General features: G+C 46.4%; 1 long non-coding RNA gene across 2 annotated transcripts in view; it reads left to right on the top strand.

Annotated features, from left to right (window-relative positions):
- The window catches only part of LOC138582445 (uncharacterized), a 388,580-nt gene that overhangs the window by 269,762 nt on the left and 96,955 nt on the right, over window positions 1-21,863 (top strand). Inside the window, exon 4 of one of the 2 annotated variants that reach the window (XR_011305096.1) lies at window positions 13,204-13,230. The exons of the other annotated variant lie outside the window; for it this stretch is intronic. This is a non-coding gene — a long non-coding RNA (uncharacterized lncRNA). The remainder of the gene's footprint in view (window positions 1-13,203; window positions 13,231-21,863) is intronic. 2 annotated transcript variants of the gene reach the window in all.

The raw sequence follows: 21,863 nt of genomic DNA, 5'->3' as shown, positions 1-21,863 counted from the left end.
AGCAAATGTAAGTTGTCCCCTCTCCGCATTTGAAAGAAATATGGAGGCTGCAAAGCACCTCTGGACATTTATTTACACGGTCAGCTGTTTTCTACAAGTGATGGGCATCACACTGAAAGCCAATTGCACATGATGAAATGCAAAGTGAAATCTAAGTGAGAACTGGCACCTGTTTCTACATTCACCTGGAAAGGTATGGCATGTCATATTGAATATAAAATGTGCTTTCTATGAACAGCAATAGATATTTTAAAAAAATACATTTGTATTTATCATAAATACATGGGAGAGACATCACTGAAGTAAAGCAGTAAATGGAGACTTGCATATTGTAAATGCACAAGAGATGGCTAAGCCTTTAATATAGCTGGGAGGGTCCATGCTAGTTTTGTACCTTGAAAGAATAATCCAAGGTGGGTATATGAAACCCCAATGCAGCTAGATATATGTCCTCCAGAATAATTTCTCAGCTAAGTCTCTAGAGTTGGTGGAACTGGGAGGGATGCCACTAGGGGGACTTAATTTTTGCACATTTTGAAAAAAATTCCAAACGCACGCTTTTGGGACCAGGCAGCTGCTTCTCATGCAGGTTTAGTGAACATGAGTCTAGTGGTTTGGTCTGTAGGTGCAAGCACATTTTTCAATTCAAGTCAATCAGGATTTCAAATATTATGGACCATCCTATAACTCTGTCACCCCTTCACCAAACTGCACCAAACTTTCCAAAAAGATTCAGAGTCTGTTCTATGTAAGGAGACTTGAGTGCCAAAGTCATAAGCCATTCAAAATGTTCTCTTCCTATGTGAAAGCCAACGTAACCATGACTACAGTGTTGCTATCGTAGACCATGTAATATATATGAAAAGAAAAAAAGGAAAAGAAATGCATTCATTTTAAACAGAGTTAAACATGATCTCTTTGGTAAAAGACCCTTCCCAATCTTATGACCCTCTGCTTTGCCATGGGTAAACATGTTGAGGCAGGTCATTATCCCAACAATAACAATCCAGCCTTTGGTGTATATGGCTATGATAATGCTGATAATTTTAATTTATTAGATTTGCATAGGTGTTCTGTAGAGGTAAACCGATATAAAATGTAGAACATGATTAACTTTGTTTACAGCGTCGACATGTGTTTGTTTCCTTATTTTTCCATTTCAAATATGTTTGTGGTTTTCCCTGTGGGAATATAATTCGAAAGAAAGGAAGAAAGAAAGAAAGAAAGAGAAAGAAAGAAAGAAAGAAAGAAAGAAAGAAAGAAAGAAAGAAAGAAAGAAAGAAAGAAAGAAAGAAAGAAAGAAAGAAAGAATTTGGAAAGGACAGCTACCCATGCGGGGGAGGCGATGGTATCCTCCCAATGTGGGGCCGACATTGCCATCAGAGATAGGCCAAGATACCTTGCAACACATCCCCCTCCTTACATTGCTGAAAAAGGAAAGAACTTGCTTACACCCGAACAAACCCCCCACAAGTACGTGTGGCCAGCACGTAATTGCACCAACACACCAGAACTCTAAATGGGCACTCCTAACATGCAAAGACGACACCCTCCAGCTAGAGCTCGCGCACCACCCAAAACCAACACAGCAAAATACTAATAGATCTGAAGCCACACAACCTAACACCAAAACCCAGCCAGAACATAAATGGCACCCCAAGGATCTGCACCCTAACTGTGCCTAAAAACAATGGAAAAACTGCACCCTACCATACCAGCAAAAATCCACACATTAAGCTAACTACACTGAGTAACACCTCCGAACACCTCCAACTCCAGCAAATGGTGCACGTGTGCAGGCACTGTCTCTTCACCTGTCCCAAAAGGGAGTCCACCTTGTCACTCCTCACCGTGACCTTTCTCGCTGTTTTGAGTGAAGTCGATTTCCTGTCCGGAATGACCGGCTATCTTCGCACTGCCCCCACACAAAGCTGCTAACGCCTCCTGATGATGGCGCCTCCACTGGATCACAACCACACTGAACAGGAACAGATTCAAACAAACGCACCTCGACTTCTGAGGCTGCACTGAGTTCCAAAAGGACATTTTGAATGCTACGTTCCACAACAACGTTACAGCACTGGGACTCCATAAAATGAGCTGGCGGCGTCATCACTATGGTCGTCACTTCAACAGGATTCACACCCGACACCGTGAACATTGTTCCTGTTCCTGGTCTGGGGACTACTGGCACCAGGACACGCCAGTCCGGCCAAACCTCTATGGGCCACTGTTACCCGGTGGTTACGGGGTTAAGACTCTCAGCCCCCTCCGTTGGGGAGGCGGAGCCTGATGAGGGAGGAATGGGAGAAAGGGGTTCTGGGGAATGCGCGCGAGGCGCGGGACTTCCTACGTTGTAGAAAAGGAATAAAGCCATTCCTCTAATCCCTCCGTGTGTGTGCCCAACATTTGGCGACGAGGATTTCTCCCGCACACCGGAGTCCTCCTCCAGTGGCAATCTGCCACATCCACGCTCGTGCTGTGGGAGACACAGCGAGCCTACTCCTCCTCCTCCAGCGCGTAACACAGCAACCTGCCGGATTCGCTCAGGCGGTCGCTGACCCACTGAGCCTCCTCCTCCTCACCTCGCACAGGCACGCCTGCTCCTGCTCCGGCCGACGCTAATTTGCCGCGACGACAACGCGGGGAGTGTGTAGCAGTCCCCATAAAGCTGCCGGGCTCCAGTGAAGAAACGTGTGCCAGCGATCCCGCCCACGCCCTCCCTCCTGGACCACAGGCCTTCGCCACGGAAGCCACCTCACTGGAGCAGAGGCCCTACAGTTTTGCCCCTGCCATCGGACACCCAGGTGAGCGTGTGGGTGCACGTGGACACGCTTGAAGCCCAGTGCCCCCGCCCCACTTGCTGGCTACGCACCCGCAGCCCTCCACCCTTCAGGCACCATGAGCAACCCGCGCTTCAACCCTGGTTCCAACCCGGGATCTCCTCAACCGCCGCGGGCGGCAAAGTCAATACAGTTACGGTTGCCCCCGCCATTCACCATGACGCCCCAAGCCACGAAAGGCCCCAGGTTGACCGACTGAATGGATGACTTTCATCACTTCGTGAGGGGATCCAGTGACGGTGACTCCCCCAACATAAGAGACATCTTCCTTAACCTCGTAGGGGGGTAAATAAAGACTGTAGTGAAAACGATTCCGGCAGCTGACCAAAACACCTTCCCCAACCTGATTGCTGCCTTAGACAAACTGCTAATCATCGAGGTCAATCGTGACTACGAAAGATATTTATTCAACCAATGCACCCAGTTGCCACAGGAGACTGTTGATGAGTTCATAACGCTTCTAAGGATGAAGGGAGCAAACTGCCAGTTTGACGCGTTCTCGCTAGAGGAAGCCATAAGGCTGAGAGTGATCGAGGGTTGCCTCTCCCCTGCAATCAAGAAGCAGCTATTAAAAATGCCACTCACCATCCCCGAAGTGAGTGAACTTGCTCGTATTCATGAGAGGGTGGATACGCAAGCCTCATCCATAGGACACTCCGGCAACCCTAAACAAGACACAAGTGAACTCATAGCTGCCATACAACCGTCTCGCCAAGGCGACAGGGACCACAGCCGTACAGAGCACCAGCGACTCCCGCCCCACGCCAACAAAGACAGTGCTACCGCTGCGGCATGTCGTTCCCCCACTCGGGGTCATGCCCGGCCCTATCCCAACGATGCACAAATTGTGGGAGAGAGGGACACTTTCACTCCGTTTGCAGAGATGGCGTACCATTTCCCCCAATGCGACCCCAAGCGGCCACCAGGATGCCTTTCCGGCCACCGCCTCAGCAGTACAATCAACCAAGACCTTACCAACAAGGGCAGGGGCAGAGGTGCTGCGTCAGGGCAATCGATGAATACCAATCATCAGGATATCTACCACAGTACGACCAGGCAGAACAGACCAGGTATTTCACCGACGAATATGATAACCCTCCAACGGACTACAGGCCTGAGACACTTTACCAGGATGATCAGGCCTATGCACCGTATGATCAATATGACCAGGACGAGTTTGTCAACCTCATACTTGACAACAAAGAAGCCAGGGAGGCCCCAAAAATCCCGATCAAAATGGGGAATTGCCAATTTCAGTTCATGGTCGACTCAGGCGCTACTGTGAACATTATGGGTGAGCAGGACTATGACAGGATACCACACCTGCCGCCGCTTGACCCATCCCGCTCGAGAATCTTTCAATGGGGGGCTTCCACCCCGTTACAGACAGTGGGACAGTTTGCTCAATGCTTCCTCCTAAATGGGCGGCAAGTGAACACAACCATTCACGTCATCCAGTCGCTCGCCATGAGCAGATGTCTGCTCAGCTACCACACGGCATCGCATCTGGGATTGATTGAGATTCACGTGAACGCTGGTGACACGATCACCGCAACCTTGAACAAACTGGACCCGAGGAACACCACAGGGACAATAGCATTCCACCAGCCTCAGACTCTCGTCTCACAGGACGACATCGCGAAAAGATTCCCCAAGCTGTGCACGGGACTAGGGAAACTCAACGGCCCCCCCATCAAACTGCACATCGTCCCTCAGGTGCGACTAGTGCCACAACACCCCAGAAGAGTCGGGTTCCACCTTCAGGAGGCAGTATCAGAGGCACTCCAACAACTGCTCTCCGATGGCATCATAGAACCGGCGACAGGGCCGACTCCATGGGTTTCCCCCCTCGTGGTGGTACCCAAAGAAGGGGGAAAGATTCTGTTGTGTGTGGACATGAGGGTGGCCAACACAGCGATACAATGGGAGAGACATCCGGGACCATGTATTGAGGACATGATTGTGCAGTTAAACAGCGCCCAGATGTTCTCCAAGCTAGACCTGATCCAAGGCTACCATCAGCTGGAGCTCCATCCCGACTCCAGAGCCATCACGACATTTGCAACACACAATGGACTCTTCAGGTACCGGAGACTAAATTTCGGAATTTCGGCTGCCGCAGAGATCTTCCAGGAAGCGATACGTCAAATAATCAGACTTATAAAGGGAGCTCTGAATTATAGGGGCGATGTACTCGTCTTTGGATCATCCAAGGAGGCCCACGACACAGCACTGCACGACACCTGTGAAGCCCTTCAAAAGGCAGGTCTCACACTCAATATCAACAAATGCATGATGCCTGATCCTGACAAGGTCGACACGATTACCAACCTCAGCGAACCCCTACAGGTCGCGGACGTCCGCTCTTTTCTCGGCATGGCGGGTTACTGTGCGAGGTACATACCCCACTACGCCTCCCTTACAGACCCTTTGAGAAAGTTGCTGCAGAAGGAGTCATCCTTCGAATGGACCCCGGCATGTCAACAAGCCTTCACCAACATCAAGCAGGCCCTCACGGAAGCCCACCGCCTCACATACTTCAACCCATCGTGGCACACTGAGGTGGTGGTGGATGCTAGCCCGGTCGGCCTCGGAGCCATCTTGGCACAAACCAGTGACGCGGACATCAACCCCAGACATGTGGTCGCCTATGCAAGCAGGGATTTCTATGCGCCTACAGAAGCAGGTGATTACCTTCTACTTTTTATAGATGAACATTCGAGATTTCCTATAGTCAAAGTAGTTACCACCACAGCGTTTCCCCAGGGAGCAGCGGCGATAGAGGAAGTATTTAGCGAGTGGGGGATCCCCAAATGTGTCAAGTCTGATAATGGACCACCATTCTGTGGGCACGAGTTTGGAACACTGGCGGAGCACCTGGGTTTCAGACACATGAAGATAACTCCTCGCCATCCACAAGCGAACGGAATGGCCGAGCGCTTCATGGCATTATGTCTCCTCTTAAGAGACTACAGGAACACTCCCCATGAGGCTACAAACAAGACACCTGCCGAGCTCATGTTCCGCTACGAGGTGCGGACCCGCATTCCGCAAAACTCGTCAAGTGCAGAGCCGGTTGACAGGGACCTGCTCCAAAGGGATGCTGAAGCAAAAAAGAACGCGAGGCGCAGTACTGATGCACGGCGCGGAGCGGTGACACAAGAATTCCACATAGGAGATGAAGTCCTAATCCAACAGCCAATAACCAGGAAGACAGATCCGCGGTTTGCCCCAAGTCCCATGAGGGTAATCGCAGTGAAAGGCACGATGGTGACAGCTGAAGATCAGAACAGAGCTGTCACCAGGAACTGTCAACAATTCAGACATTATGTTAAGAGAGACGGCACAGAAATACCACAGAGGTCCGTTTCCCCAGAACCACGGATGCAGTGGGACGACCTGTGGGCCCCTCCGGAGGGAGATCCTGGAGGGACAAGTCAGAGAGTGGAAACTCAAGATGTTCCAGAGCCCGTTGCTCAAGGTGAGAGGCCACGACGAATCATCAGGAAACCGATGAGACTTGTTGAAGAGTGTTAAATTGATGTTTGGACATATTGTTCGGGGGTAGTGTTACCCGGTGGTTACGGGGTTAAGACTCTCAGCCCCCTCCGTTGGGGAGGTGGAGTCTGATGAGGGAGGAATGGGAGAAAGGGGTTCTGGGGAATGCGCGTGAGGCTTGGGACTTCCTATGTTGTAGAAAAGGAATAAAGATGTTCCTCTGATCCCTCCGTGTGTGCGTCCTTCATTAGGCCTATATCCATAGGCAACAGCCACCAACTTATGGGCACTGATAACTTCTGGGTGGCTAGAAACGCAGGGCCCCACTGCTGTTTCTCCCAGCTCACTACACACAGGACCCCAGGCATGCCACAGATGTACTTGCCTCAGCAGAGGCGCTCCGACTTCACTTCTCCATTCGGCCGCCACACGATCACTGGACCCCGGGTGCTCCGTCCACGACAGCTAGCTACACTGGGGCCTCCTCAACCCTTGTGCCTCTCTTCACAGGCACCCCGACAGCTTGCTACGAAGCTCCGTGATGCTGCTTTCACTCGGCTCTCAAGCACTGGACCCCGGGTGTTCCGTCCCTGACACCCAGCTACAATGGAGCCACTTCACACAGGACCCCGAGTGCTCTGGCACCCGGCTACAGTGGAAGTCTCTATGCTGTGGCACCTCCCGGCCTGCGGTGGTACCCCTGGGCCGTCAAGCTTCACAGTCCAGGGTGGCTGGGGTGGCTGGTATCATCAGAAGAGATGGATGGATTCGTAGGAGGGCAGTATTCCTATCCTCCTCTGCAGCTCCAAAAATCCTCGTTGCCAGTGTAGGGAAGTAAAATTGTAGCACAAAGAACACTTCCCAGCAGGTAAGTTCATGTAGGTTTATTGTTTCTTAGTTGCCACATAGAAATAACAAGAGCACTGGTAGGGAACCAGCCATCCTTCACCAAAGCCAGCAACAATCTCAGCCACTACTCCTCGGAACGCCCGCACGTCATCCTCCACACACTCAGGCCCGGACACTCTCTCTCTAACATCACCATCAGAGATAGTCCAAGACACCTTCCAACACACTACATGCAATTAAGACTACAAGTGTCAGTACAATTTCACCTTTGCTAAAAGCCTGTACTACAAAGTTATGTGGTAGCAGTGGCTGAGCAGCCAGACCTATCTCAAGAGTTTAGTGAGCAGTAGAATAAGTTACACAAAGGACCAACAAATACAGTGATTCAAATATACACTCACTCAAGGTTTCTTGGTAAAGGAATATACATTTATTTACTCAGTCAGTTGGAAAACATTACACTAGCAAGAGCAGCTCAATATCACACACTAATGAACCACAAATACACAACCGGTAAGTAAATGAACAAGTTTGGCTCCCCTGAAGTGGGAGCAAAATGGCACTTCAGATACTCAATAAAGGGGTAAAAAGACAAGGTTATATGAATAGACACCCCAATACATTCATAGGCAGGGCAAAGGGTTTCAGTTAACTACAACCAGCAATTCTTCTCAATAGGCCTGGGCCAAAGTCAATTGTTCAGAATCTTTGTATAGGTTAGCACAGTTTGGTAGATAACGGTTAAGTCTTTGCCACAGAGATTAGAAGAATTTGGGTAGGCCAAAAGTTTGACGAATGTTTAGGGAAGGACAAGCCTTCGAAGATGAGAAAGTTTCCATGAACTTTTGCGATGGACGAAAAGATTTCCGGATCGCGTTTGCAAAGTACCTTTTTAATTAAGAATAGCTGCAACTGAGGCAGTTGTTCCTTGCAGTTTGAGCAGATCTCGCTGTTCCTGAGCTTCAGTATTGGGGACAATAAGGAGGATGTCGGGAGGTTCCTGCACTGCCCAGGGATGAGGCCAAAAGCTTTAGCAAGACGTTGGTTTAAGGTGTGAGTGCTTTAAAGTCCACAAACTGGTTTCTTTCCCTCTGGCTATCCGGTTTTCAACGTACTCTGGTGAAAATTCGACCAGATGGAGACGGTGTCCTGGTGGCTTACGAGTTGGTTGTTCCTACCAAAATTCAAGGGAAGAAGTTAAACTTGAAGGGCTTCTCTGTCGATGGAGTTTCAGGTAATTTGGAGCTGCAGCAGGGATTCACTGGTCGTCCAGGAGTTGCATAAGTCCTCTTCCTTCAGCTCGTCTTCAGTTCTTTCGTTACAGTGTTCGACTCTGCTTCCAAGTCCCAGAGACCTGCTTTTAAACAGTTTTCCCCCATTCATTCCAGCCTGGCTGTCACTCACACAGCAGGGTGGCTGTCCTTGCCGGAAAGCCAGCTGGCCAATCACGCCAGAGTGCATTCAGGTCTCCTGTGAGACTAAGCACAGGGAGTTTCGGGCACCTCCCTCACATCCTGTCCACCCAAGACACTCAGGCGCCATAGGAGGGCTTCAGCACTGAAGCCCGCCAAAGGCCAATGAACAATGGGGCCAAAACTGGTTTGCTGCACAGACAAACACAAGAAGCACACTTCCTAAAAGAAATCAGGAAAAAAGACGACCCAATAGGTCTTGGGCGCCATATTGAAAAACATGGATGCCCCAATTTTTAGCTACCATTGTTAGCGGTCGGGAAAAATCATGGTAGTTTGATCTAAACCACTGCCATCAGCCATTTAAAGTAGGAAAGGGTAACATTTGACTGTTATATGAGTGTTTTGACTCCAGCACTCTATAGTAAGATAGGGTGTGCTGGGTCAGTACATTTAAAGAAACTAGTAAAGTCGATTTAACCTTACATGCTCTGGGAGACAACAGTCAGTCCCAGAGAAGGTATTTAAACCTTGGAAAGTCTGAAAGACATCCCTGTGCCACTGCACTGAAGGTGCTGTGTGACACACGGAAAAAAGATGATGCCTATGGAGTTGCTTTAAAACTCCATAACCAAAGAACACAAAAGTAAAACACACATCAAAATACATGGAAGAGTGGGAAACAAATGTCACACTCTTCCCAGGTAAAAAAATAAAATCCTAGTAATCCAGTAAAGTTGCTCTGGGTCTCAAAAGGTAAGGGAAATTAGCACATATTGAGAATTCTCCCCAACAGGGAGCCGATGGCATCCTCTCATAGTGGGGAAAGCTACCTGTGGACAAGGGTACAAGCTCTCACTGTGGAGCCGGCTAGCCCTGCAAGGTAGCAGATGACATCCTTTAATTGTGGGAAAGATACCTTTGGAGGACACAACCTCTGACTGTGAGGCCGTCTAGCCCTACAAGAGAACAGATGACATCCTCTCATTGTGGGGCAAGCTAGCCGTGGAATGGAGGAGATGACAACCTCTGTCTGTGGCCTGGCTAGCCCTGCAGGGTAGCAGATGGCATCCTCTCATTGTGGGGCAAGCTACCTGTGGAGTGGAGGAGATTACAACTTCTGACTGTGGGACTGCCTAGCCCTGCAGGGGGGAAGACTGCATCCTCTCATTGTGGGGCAAGCTACCTGTGGAGTGGAGGAGATGACAACCTCTGACTGTGGGCCCAGCTAGCCCTGCAGAGGATCAGGTGGCATCCTCTCATTGTGGGGCGTCCTATGCCTGCAGGGGAGCAGATGACATCCTCTCATTGTAGGGCGTGCTGCGTCTGCAGGGGAGCAGATGACATCCTCTCATTGTGGGGCTGGTTAGCCCTGCCAGGGAGGAGATGACGTACTCTGACTGTGAAGCCTCCTACACCTGCAGGGGAGCAGATTACATCCTCCCACGATGGGGCCAACTAACCCTGCAGGGGAGGAGATGAAATGCTCTGACTCTGGATCCTGCTATACATCCAGGGGAGGAGATGACATCCTATGATTTCGGGGATGGATACACCTGCAGGGGTGCAGGTGACATCCTCTGACTGCTCAGTCAGCTACTTCTGCAAGGGAGGAGGCCATATCATCTGACTCAGACTGTGGGCCAGCTACCGCTGCACCTTGAGGAGATGACATCACCTGACTGTGGTACCAGCTACCCCTGCCACCAGCTGGGCGTACTTTACTTGCTGTTATTATTCTTTATGCCATGTACTGCACTGCCCCTCCTCTCACTCCCTCTCCCTCTTTCCCCCTTCGCCCTTCTCATGCACTTGCACGATCGGTATAGCACCTGGCCTAGTAGGATTGCTGTCTGTCTTGCTCTGTTCCCCCTCCCTTGCCTCGTCGCACCTTGAAACACTTGTGTATAGGCGCATTATAACTGCCATATCATATCATATTCACTGGCTGCAAGATTCAAGTTCAAGACCCTCTGCATTGTCCACAAGACCTTCTGGGGTCTGGGGCCGCAATATCTCCAAATCTGTCTTCGGAAATATCTTCCTACCGGAGTTCTTGTCTCCTCCACCTCCTACTCCCTCAGGGTCAGTCATTTCTCCAAGCAACGAGTTGGGGTTAGATCTCTTTCTTTGGCTGGTGCCTCCCTCTGGAACAGCCTCCCTGCCTCTCTGAAACTTGAGTAGAACCATCCTTAAGAGCTCTTTGCTTCTGCCTTCTCTCCTGCTGATCTCCTGTCTGATACTGCACTGGTTTCCTGGCTACCCTCTGAATTCGGGCCCAGGTCCCTTCCCACCCAGATGCACACCTGCACTGCCTCATTGGCAAACCCTGCACTTGGGTCTGTATCTGCAACCCTGCAGTCCCCTCAACTGCACTTATTGGACACCAGCTGTGTGCACGTTAACTGTCGAAACTTGCCACCTGCTGGCCACACTACTTGTTATTTTTGATCCCTTGTATGGCACTCGCCCATCTTCCCCCTCCCCTGACACTTTTCCCCTCCCCTCTCCGCTGCACTTGTGCAATATCAATGTCACTAGGCCTAGTAAGATTGCTCTGTTTGTCCTCCCTCTGTTTCCCTCCCTTGCCTCGTCATGCCTTGAAACACTGTATAGGTGTGTTATAAATGCCATATCATATTATATCATATCAGCAGGAGGAGATGGCATCCCTTGACAGTGGCACCAGCTAACTGAACACTCTGTCTGTATTTTATAAGGGGAGCTGGTGGGAATGTTTTGATAAACCATAAACATAGGGGAAGTATCAAAATGCCTATTATCATAAGAAGCTGATAATTCCATGTTAATGAAAGTAACCTAGAAAGATAGCTTTGTGTGGTCAACCACACACCTAAGACATGTGTCATCCTACAGTCACAGGTTGAAAAAAGGGTTTCTGAATGTCATCCAAGTGACTGTTTCCTTCAGAGGGGCAGATATTGGGTCGACCCTTTTCCTGAGACCCTACCCATGAGCCATTATCCGTACACCTCTGTTAGGTCCTGCAGGCTCACCGTTCCTGAAGCGACTGTCGGACTGACACGAAGTAGGAAGATAGGAGGGTCCTGCACTGCCCATAGAAGAAACCAGCAGCAGAGCAAAACAACAAATAAAAGGTGCGCTCCTTAAAACCATAGCAGGGTCCGACCTTCCTGGCTTTCTGGTTCACTGTAGCTCTGTACAACATATTCGACCAGAAGAGGGAGACCTGGCTTGCAGTTTGGGTGAAATGGTTGCTCCCACCAGCTCAAGGGAAGAATATTCTTGGAAGATCTTCTCTGTCGTCGGAGTCTGAAGATTCGGACCTGCAGCAGGGCTTCACTGGGCAGTTCAGTCGTGGTAGGGGTCCTCTTCTGTCAGCTCCTCTTCGGTTCTCTCGTTCCAGTGCTGACTCTGCCTTTCCAGCCCAAGAGACCTGCTTTTTATGCAGTTTTCCCCCATTCATACAGCATGGCTGTCAATCACACAGCAGGGTGGCTGTCCCGCCGGGACAGTTATCTAGCCAATCAAACACAAGTGCGCTTGAGTTACCAAGGGAACCCATGGCAGGGGTCCTAAAACCCCTCCCCCACATACTGCCTGCCCAGACTTTCAGGCGCCTAAGGAGGGCTTCTGTGCAGAAGCCTGCGAAAGGACGGTGAACAAAGGAACCAAAACTGGTTTGGCGCACAGCGAAAAACAAGAGAAAGACATTTTCAAAAGAAATGGCGAATAAACCCAGCCGGAACCAAATTAAAACAAATATGGTCCAGCGGATTTAATTTCAAGGCTACCAAGATAGCCTAGAACAATACCAGCTTATTTAAGATAACCACAGTAGGAAAAATAGGGTAGTTACCACTGCCACCAGCCAAGTCTTGATGAAAAGGGAGCAAAACAATGCTCCAAGGGAAACAGACAAAAAGGGATAAGTATTAACCCTATCCAGTATTCTATGTAAGATAGTTTTTACTGGGTCTGTGGTTTTTAAAGAGACTATTAAAGTTAATGGTAACTTTACATGTTCTGGGAGACAGTAGTCAGTCCCAGAAAATGGAGTCTGAGTTGGGAAGTCTAAAAGACAACCCTGTGTTACTGCACTAAAGGTGCTGTGTAACACACAGTAACAAGATGATGCCTGTGGAGTAGGTGAGGCTCCACCGTCTCTGAGCACAAGAAAATGTTAAACACACACAGTAAAACACATGTAAGAGTGGGAAGGAAAAGGCTCACGCTCTTACCAAGTGAAAAAAATAAATCCTAGAAATCCAGCAAAGCTGCTGAGGGACTCAGTAAGTAAGGCAAATTAGCCATTTTGGAGAATTCTTCCCAGCAACCTCTCAGATGAAGGACCACACGAGGCACAGACATCAGTTTATAAATAAGGCAAAATCAGCTGCTTTGAGTTTTAATGCATCCTGCGTGCTTCAACAAAGTATGTCACAATAACTACACATGCAACCATATGTGCAAATGTCATGTAGTGTGAACCACTTATAATGAAAATTATGAATCTGGTTTTGAAAGTAAATGGAGAGAAATGGTCTCATAGCATAGAGAAGATTAATGTTGGAAATAAAGTGAAAAAATATTCAATTCATGTTTCTGCCCACTTGCAGGTAGCTTTTGGAGCTCTTCTGAAGTTGGTAAGTGCCCAAAGATTTCAGAGTGGTAACTGCTTAAAGGTTCATGATTGGTTTGCAAAATGTACCTTTGTGCCTGTGGAGTTTGATTTAGCTCATAAATGCACATCTTGCAGATCTCCTACAGGCAGTAGTGTTGGCCTATGATAAGTTAAATAGGTGCCTTAGAAAGAGAAATGCTAAACACTAATGACATTCATAGTTAGTGTTTACAGACATTGGCAAATCAAAGACTACGTTAAATGATCAAATTGCTTTTCACACACTGGACCGTATGGGTGTCACGTACACCAACTACGCTGACGATACCCAAATACTTATTCCCATCACGGGTGACCACAAAATGGACTCCCTATCTATCAACGCCATTTATCAAGTCATCCAGGCCTGGATGGCGCAGCATGAACTGTGTTTAAATGATGAGAAGACTGAGCTCCTCATTTTAGGTTCACCCCAAAAACTCAGTAAACTTGACTCCTCGTTCAAGTCCTTCAGCATCGATGGTAACTCCATCAAAGTGGCCAAGGACACCAAGACATTAGGTATTTATCTTGATTCCACCCTCTCCCTATCCAGACAAACAAATGCAGTCTCCTCAGCCACATCTTACACATGCAAGCTTATCACAGCTTGCCGTCCTTTTCTGTCTCCTGCCAATTGCACAACTCTAGCCAGGACTCTTGTCCTCTCCAAAATCGATTACTGCAATGCCCTCTATCTGGGCACTAACCAATGCAATATCAGAAAACTTCAAATCATCCAAAACAACGCTATTAGAGCGGCCCTGAACATTCCTAGAACTGCACATATCTCTGAATACAGACAGAGCCTTCGCTGGCTCTCAGTTACCCAAAGAGTCTCTCTTAAAGCCTTGGCACTCACGCATAAAAGTATCGCTAACCTATCCCCCAGCTACCTTTCCAACAGGTTCACCTCGCACTCAGCTGCGAGACCTCTCAAAAGCGCACACACTAATTGCCTTGTCATCCCACGGATCAACCTCCAAAAATCTGGAGGCCGCAGTTTCCCTGTCCTAGCAGCCAAGCTGTGGAACACACTACCCAACCCACTCAGAGCTGAACCTTCTTTCACTGCCTTCAAGCGTAATGCCAAAGCTTGGCTGTAACTGTAACTAAATAATGCGCCCGGTTGCCCTCGGGCCTTGTGCGCTATACAAATAAACAAATACAAATACAAATTCATACAAACGATCTATTGGATGGCATTGTAACTATAAAAATGCAAATCATGTCGATGTCGATGCACAGGCTGAATTCAACAATCCTTAAACAAAAACAGGCTCAGCAGGAAAAAGGCACTGCTATTGAGGAAATACAAACAGTCAACTTACTTTACGTACAGTCACAAAGACTGGTTTAATGGAGAATTTCCCAAATTTATGCATGATTAAACGAGTCTGGCGGATTGCTGCGAGAATTTTGACTTCAATTATCATTAACTGGGAATGAGCGTTCGACGATCCGTCAAATAGGATACCCAAGTATGTATAATTGGGAGCCACCTCTAGATTTATGTGCTCTATTTTCCAGGTCATGCGATGACTGCGCTTGCCTTTCGGAGTGTAGACTACGATTTGGGTTTTCTTGTCATTTACTACCAGCTCATTAACTCGAAAATATTGACATAATGCTGTTAAAAGATTTGCAGGCCAATAGGAGTTTTAGATATTAGTACTAAATCATCTGCGTACCATAACGCTTTCACCTCGATGTTATTCAATTTTGGTGCATCTGCACGTACTTCTTCAAGTGCTCTTCTAACGTCATTAATGAAAAAATTGAACAACGCTGAGGCGAGAATGCACCCCTGCTTCAGCCCCCGGTAGGTAAGGACGTCCGATGATAGAAGCCCCTCAAGGTTCAATCTTACCCAGATGGAGGTGTTCGAGTGTAATGCGAAAATGATGTCACTTAAAGTTGACGGACACCCAGCCTCTAACAATTTATCCATCAGTCGGGGTCTAGACACTGAATCAAATGCCGAGTGTAGGTCAACAAACGCAAAATACATGGGCTGTTTAACGGACTGTGCGTGATGTTTAATGGCATGAAGAGTTATTAAATTTACCGAAGTGCCCAGACCTGCCACGAAGCCTGTCTGCGCGAGGTCACGCTGATTTGATCCTTTGACCTAGTTTTCTTTTTGATGACCATAATAACAATGCGTGATTAAGACAAGAAATGAAAATCAGTAGCAAACGTTCACAGACAACTAGGTGTCATGGTAGAATGGAGACTTTATCCAATTCCTGATACTACCTCTCCACTGCCCAGGCCTTCCCAGAGACATACTAGTGTCTTTGGCATGCCTATCCATGTTCAGGCCAGATACACTGTGTCCCGTTCCCAAAGTTACCCAGATAAACAGGAAGACTAGAGTTCCCTGTCAGACAGAGAGGCTTACAGAGGAATGTGCTAAACATGTCAGGAGTGGACATGTCAGGAGTGGACAGGAGAGGAACTGAGTGCACTCCCAAAGAGATCATCTTTGAATCAAGGTATGATAATGAGTTAAGGGTACAAGAGGTATAGCACATGATCACAAAGAGAGAGCATTTAGCACATTTGGCTGTTGTCTAAAGACAGGCAATTCAACCCTATACGGACAATTAAATGGTCCCTATTTATGCCAACGATTATGGGCATATCCCAGAACTCTTATGTAGATGGGGAAACTCTGATTGTGAATAAAAACATGAAGAAATGTGATGTTATTCCCCCTCAGAAAAGATTTGAGGCCCATAACTCAGAAGGCCAATGTCCGGGAGCAAAAAGAGAGGTTTCCTGAACCGTACACATGGTAAATCTCCCTGAAATCATGATGTGCCTTCATGAACCTGCAGAGCAATCTTTCAGACATCAAGAAGAGAAACAAGAGCTTGCAAAGTAGAAGCAAGAATGGTTCTGAATGTCATCCAAGTGACTATTTCCTTCAGAGGGGCAGATCTTGGGATGACCCTTTTGCTGCGAATGAGCTCATTAGCCAAGATCGGTACACCCCTCAGATGAAGGACCACTTGGAGCACCGCAATCAGCTTATACATCAGAAATATCACCTGCTTTGAGGTCTAATGCATCCTGTGTGCTTAAATAAAGTAAGTCACGATATTTACACATGCACACATATGTGCAAATGTCATGCAGTGTGGACCACTTATGATGAAAATGATTAATCTGTTTTTGAAAGTAAATGGAGAGAAATGGTCTCATAGCAGAGAGAAGACCAATGTTGGAAATAATGTGAACATTTCTTCAATTCATGTTTCTGCCCACTTGCAGGTAGGTTTTGGTGCATTAAAGTTGATAAGTGCCCAAAGGTTTCAGAGTGGTAACTGCTTAAAGGTTCATGATTGGTTTGCAAAATGTACCTTTGTGCCTGTGGAATTTAATTAAGCTACAGATCTCCTACAGGCTGGGCAGTAGCGTTAGCCTATGATAAGTTAAATAGGTACCTTGGAAAGAGACATTGTAAACACTAATCACATTCATAGTTAGTGTTTACAGACATTGGCAAATTTAAGAATACGTTAAATGATGAAATTGCTCATACAAACTGTCTGTTGGAAGGCATTGTGACTATAAAAATGCAAATCATGTCGATGTCGATTCGCAGGCTGAATTCAATACGTTATACAAGTGTATAACAATCCTTAAACAAAAACAGACTCTGCACAGAAAAAAAGAAACTGCTATTGAGAAAATACAAAGAGTCAACTTACTTTACAAACAGTCACAAACACAGTGTGACCACAGGAAGGTCTCCCAATGAAAACTATGCCAAAGGATAGAAGAAAATAATACTTTGAGAGATAAATTAGAAATTGTAATGAAGAATCTTGCCGGAACATTGTCACCGCCTACGTTAGATAGCTTGCAATTCCGAACCAAGAAAATATGCATGAAATACATGTTCATCAGAATGAAAAACATCTCTTTCAGGAGGAAATACATAACTTGAAAGACAGATTGGCATAAAAACTACAACATTCAACAGTAGCCAAGCCAGTCTGAATAAATCCAAGGATCAGTTGGGTACACAGTAAGCAGCAACTGATGAACATAATAACAATGCGTGATTATGACAAGAAATTCAAATCAGTAGCAAAAGTTCACAGACAACTAGGTTTCATGGTAGAATGGAGACTTTCTCCAATTCATGGTACTGCCTCTCCACTGCCCAGGCCTTCCCAGTGACATACTAGTGGCTTTGGCAAGCCTAGCCATATTCAGGCCAGATACACCATGTTCCATTCCTAAAGTTACACAGATAAACCGGAAGCCGTGAGTTCCCTTTCTGACAATGAGGCTTACAGAGGAATGTGCTTATGATGTCAGGAGTGGACAGGAGAGGAACTGAGTGTACTCCCAAAGAGATCAGTTTTGAATCAAGGTAAGGACATTTGTTAAGGGAACTAGAGGTACAGAGCATGATCACAAAGAGAGAGCATTTAGCCCGTTTGGCCGTTGTGTAAGACTGGCAATGCACCCCTAAAAGGACAATTTAAAGGTCCCTATCCATGCCAACGATTATGGGCATATCCCAGAACACTTAGATAGATGAAGAAACGCTGGGTATGGGCTGTAAACATGAAGAAATGCCATGTTATCCCCCCTCAGAAAGGATTTGAGGCCTGTAGAGTATTTTGAGCTTCCAGCTTGCCACTAACACTGGACTAAACTCACTTTGGGATCACTTGCTGGGACAGCAACAGGATTTAGGATTGCACTGGGGGCACAGTTTCTCAACCTTATTCATATTGCATTGGTGGTTCAGTATGATGACACCGAATGAACATTATGTGATTATAACATTGGGTTTATCAAACACAGCTCTTTACACCTTACAGTAATGAGTCACACAGAATATAGTTATTCATAGGATGCTTTACGGATTGTCTGCATGACAAGAACAAAACGCACACAGGGAAACATGACATGCCATCATTGTACATTGAGCAGGAGCTGAAAGCAAAGAAATGTAAACTCATTTACTGACACATGCCGGGTTCTTAAACTGTCAACAATTATGCAATTTAGAACACTTTCTGCTTCTCACACCAAACAAAAATGTCCCTCGGTCTGCCCAGTGACAATACTGCTGTTCTCCCCCTGTTCTAAACTTGACAGAACACACACATTTTTATATCTGAACCTTGAGATAGCCACTGCCCTTGGCAGCTTATTTCTTTACCCAGACAGCTAACTTAGGACAGGAAAATGCAGGACATGAAATAGCTTCCCTGACACCTATTGTACCCTTTTTGAATAATCAATATAATTTTTGGCAGTCTACCGACACACCTATCACTTAGTACTGGATGCTCACTTAAAAATATCTGAATAGTTTGCCAAACCATCGAAGGACAGGCTATGTGTGCCCTGGCCCTGTGGACTTGGATTCCCCCTCCTTCTCATCTTCTGCGGGAAAGGCCTCGCTCAGCTCCTGTCTGCGCTCGCACATGGAAAAAAAAACCTTCTCCTCTGTGATCTTACTTCACTCCCTTTTGGGAGGACAAAACAGAAAACAGCCAACCAGCCTCCCTTCTTCCTCTCTGTGTCTTCTTTGTAAAGCCTCCCTCCTACCTGCCTTCTTCACGTATATACTCCTACACTTTGTGTAAAATCTCTCTGCTCCTGACCGTGATGTCATCCCATCAACCAGTCATGCCCTCTGGAAAGCCACACCTTTTGGAAAGTTCCAGGATGCCACCACATGCTTGGCCCCTTTCACCTTTGCAGAGAATTCAGCTCAGCGAGCGGATGGTCTAATTGAAACATTTTCCTTCCTGTGCTAGAAGCTGGAAGCTTTAAACAATGATCTATTTCAAACAGCAAATTCCACGTCACATCCCCATTTCAAAACCAGCATTTGTATGTTTATTTTCCAAGCAACATCGCATAGTCTGTGCTTGCAGCCACATGAAGAAGCCCAGTTTGCACCACTGATTAAAATCAATGATTTGCACCAATGAGCTATGGACTGAGCTGCCTTTAATATTAGTATCGTGTTAGACATCAGTAGGGTGTTAGTGGTTAGTCATTGTTATTCATACATGCTTTGCAACTCAGTCCATGCCATGGTATGGTGCATTGTACTATGGTATCTGCTTCAATGCAATACTGAATCCAAACCCCTTTCTGATTAGTTTTGTATGTATTCACAGCACTGACTCACACTAGAGTCTCACACACTAGCATGCCTCTTTTGCAAAAGTCTTTGTTAAAATTCTGCCCTAGTTGTCATTCAGAGTCTGTAACTCCTACATAGCACCTAGAGGCCCATAACCAAGAAGGCCAATGGCAGGAAGCGAAAAGAGGGGATTCCCTGAACCGAGCTCATGGCAAATCTCCCTAAAATTGTTATGACAGGGAGAGGAAATATGCAAAGAGGGAAGGGGGTTCAAGTAGTGGCTCTGACTCTGATGATGAAATTTGGACACAAGTAAGTAGGCAGTGAAACGAAACCACAATCACAGTCTGTGAAAGACCCAAATAAGCAGGTTAATGCTGTAGAAAGATGTATAACACCTCATATAAATGCAATATGTTTTGTTCAAGTACATCTAGAACAGCAAAAAAAAAGAAGTGGCAATTACATCAGTGCGAAAAGTATCTGTCACTTGATAGAAAAAACATCCAAATTCAGTGGAATGCATTTCAAGAATACCCACGTCCAAACATCAGTTTCATGTCTATGAACGACCTTGACGATAGTTAAGGGACTCCTACTCAACATTTCAAAATGAACCTTCCTCCAAATAATGAGTGGATCTCCGTTCTTGAGGGAAATATACTGAAATTCTACCCACTGCGGGTCCCCAGTGAGGGCCAAGGTCAACCAGTAGATAACTCAGGATATAACATAAGTAGTTTAGCTATTATTCAGGCCCAAAAATCAGTGTTTGAAAACATTATGCAAGGAGCCAATACATTTCACTGAATCAAGAAAAACAAAAGTTTATTACATGCAACCACAGCTGGAACAATTCACAAATCATTTAACATTGCATCATTAAATGGCGGTTTGCGTAATGAGAGGTGGAGTGGATTGTTACACAATGTTTCAAGATGCATGGAAATTCATATTTGCTTATTGGACAGTCTTGGTTGTGCTATAGGTGATTCTATACAATACTTATCCCTATTGACCTATTCTATCCCTTGTGACCATTCTAATGACTACCTCATTGTAATGATCTCATGGTGGGGTCATCTAGTTTCACACAGTTTTGATTGGACAGTTGACAGGTTAAAATGTTTCACATACAACTTGGTTGCCCATTGGCTATGTCTCTTTGAAGTATCTGGGGTGAGTCGTCTCCATAATTAGCCAATCGTATTGTGAGGTGTACACAGTGTGGCAACAAAAAAGAAAACTTCACATCCTTTCTCATGGGACTTAAAGGTTGGCCTTATTACTTATGAATATCTATAATTGAAGGGTTGTCAGGACTCAAAATGCAATCTTTAATAGATTCCCTTTTATGATTCTCTTGGTGCTGAATGCTGATCTGTTCCTGGGTTGGGGGGCTCATGTTGTTCTGTATTTGTAATTACACTCCTATATGGATGTTTTCCTACAAGGAGAAGTGTGTGTCTTCTCCCTGATCAACTTGACTTGTGGACCCTTTTGTTCACTTTCTTGTTCTCTTCAGCTGTGATCTTCGCCTTGCTAGTTTCTAAAGCACTGAATAGACATATTACATGTACATGTTTCACTTACTCCAGGCCTGGAAACCTGCTGCCCTTCTGTTCCTAGCCCATCTCTTGTGAACCTCTTCCACCCTTTCTCATGTGCTCTAACACCTGATTAAGTCACTGCCCCTTGTCCGGAACCTGGGAATGAGCTTTGCCTTTCTGTTCTGGCCAATCACAGCATTACTTTATGCCCGGTCAGTGGCTGCTGACCATGTGTGTGTGTGTGTGTGTGTGTGTGTCTCGAATGTGAGCTGAAACTGGATGCATTATACTGTGTGGAAAATATCATGTATATCTGATGTCTACTAAACATAATCAGCCTACAGAACTACCTTTATTCTGAGTCCTATTCTTTGTGTTCCACACCTAAAGGATGTGAGATATGTTTGTGGTGTTGTATGTTTGCTACATTTTAGTGTTTCTAGTGGGTGCATCTATTACTGCTTGCTCACTTATGGGTGTGTGTGTGTGTCTGGTTAGACCTAATGTTTGCTCAAATGTTATTTGTCATTGCCATCATCCTACATGAACTAAATTCTAACTGTATGCGTATGTACATTGCTGGCTACTGTCTATCTTACGTCTAGGAGGGGTCTGTTAACAGAGCATAGTCCCTTTTCGACTTCACCTAAATCTTGTGGTGCATTATGCATGTTGTCTGGGCCTCTGGCTTTCAGTGTGGTTTCATTCTCGTGTTTTATGGGCTTCCTTAGTCTTTATTTTTGCTTGCATTTGGAACATTGAATGTTCATCACACCATTACCCCTTTTGTTCCATCTGGAATGAATTCCCCCATGTACTCCTTGTCCTTTAATTCCTGTTCTCTTGCCCAATCATATACATCTTTTGGGACGCCCACTTTGCTGATGTTTCTCAAATGTCCTGCCTCCTTTGCATAATCCCAAGGACTGCAACTTA

The sequence above is a fragment of the Ambystoma mexicanum genome, chromosome 1p, assembly GCF_040938575.1.
Source record: "Ambystoma mexicanum isolate Mex_15411 chromosome 1p, UKY_AmexF1_1, whole genome shotgun sequence".
In the NCBI taxonomy this organism is placed as follows: domain Eukaryota; kingdom Metazoa; phylum Chordata; class Amphibia; order Caudata; family Ambystomatidae; genus Ambystoma; species Ambystoma mexicanum.
The sequence above is the reverse complement of the archived record's forward strand: the minus strand, read 5'-3'. Positions and strand labels throughout refer to the sequence as shown.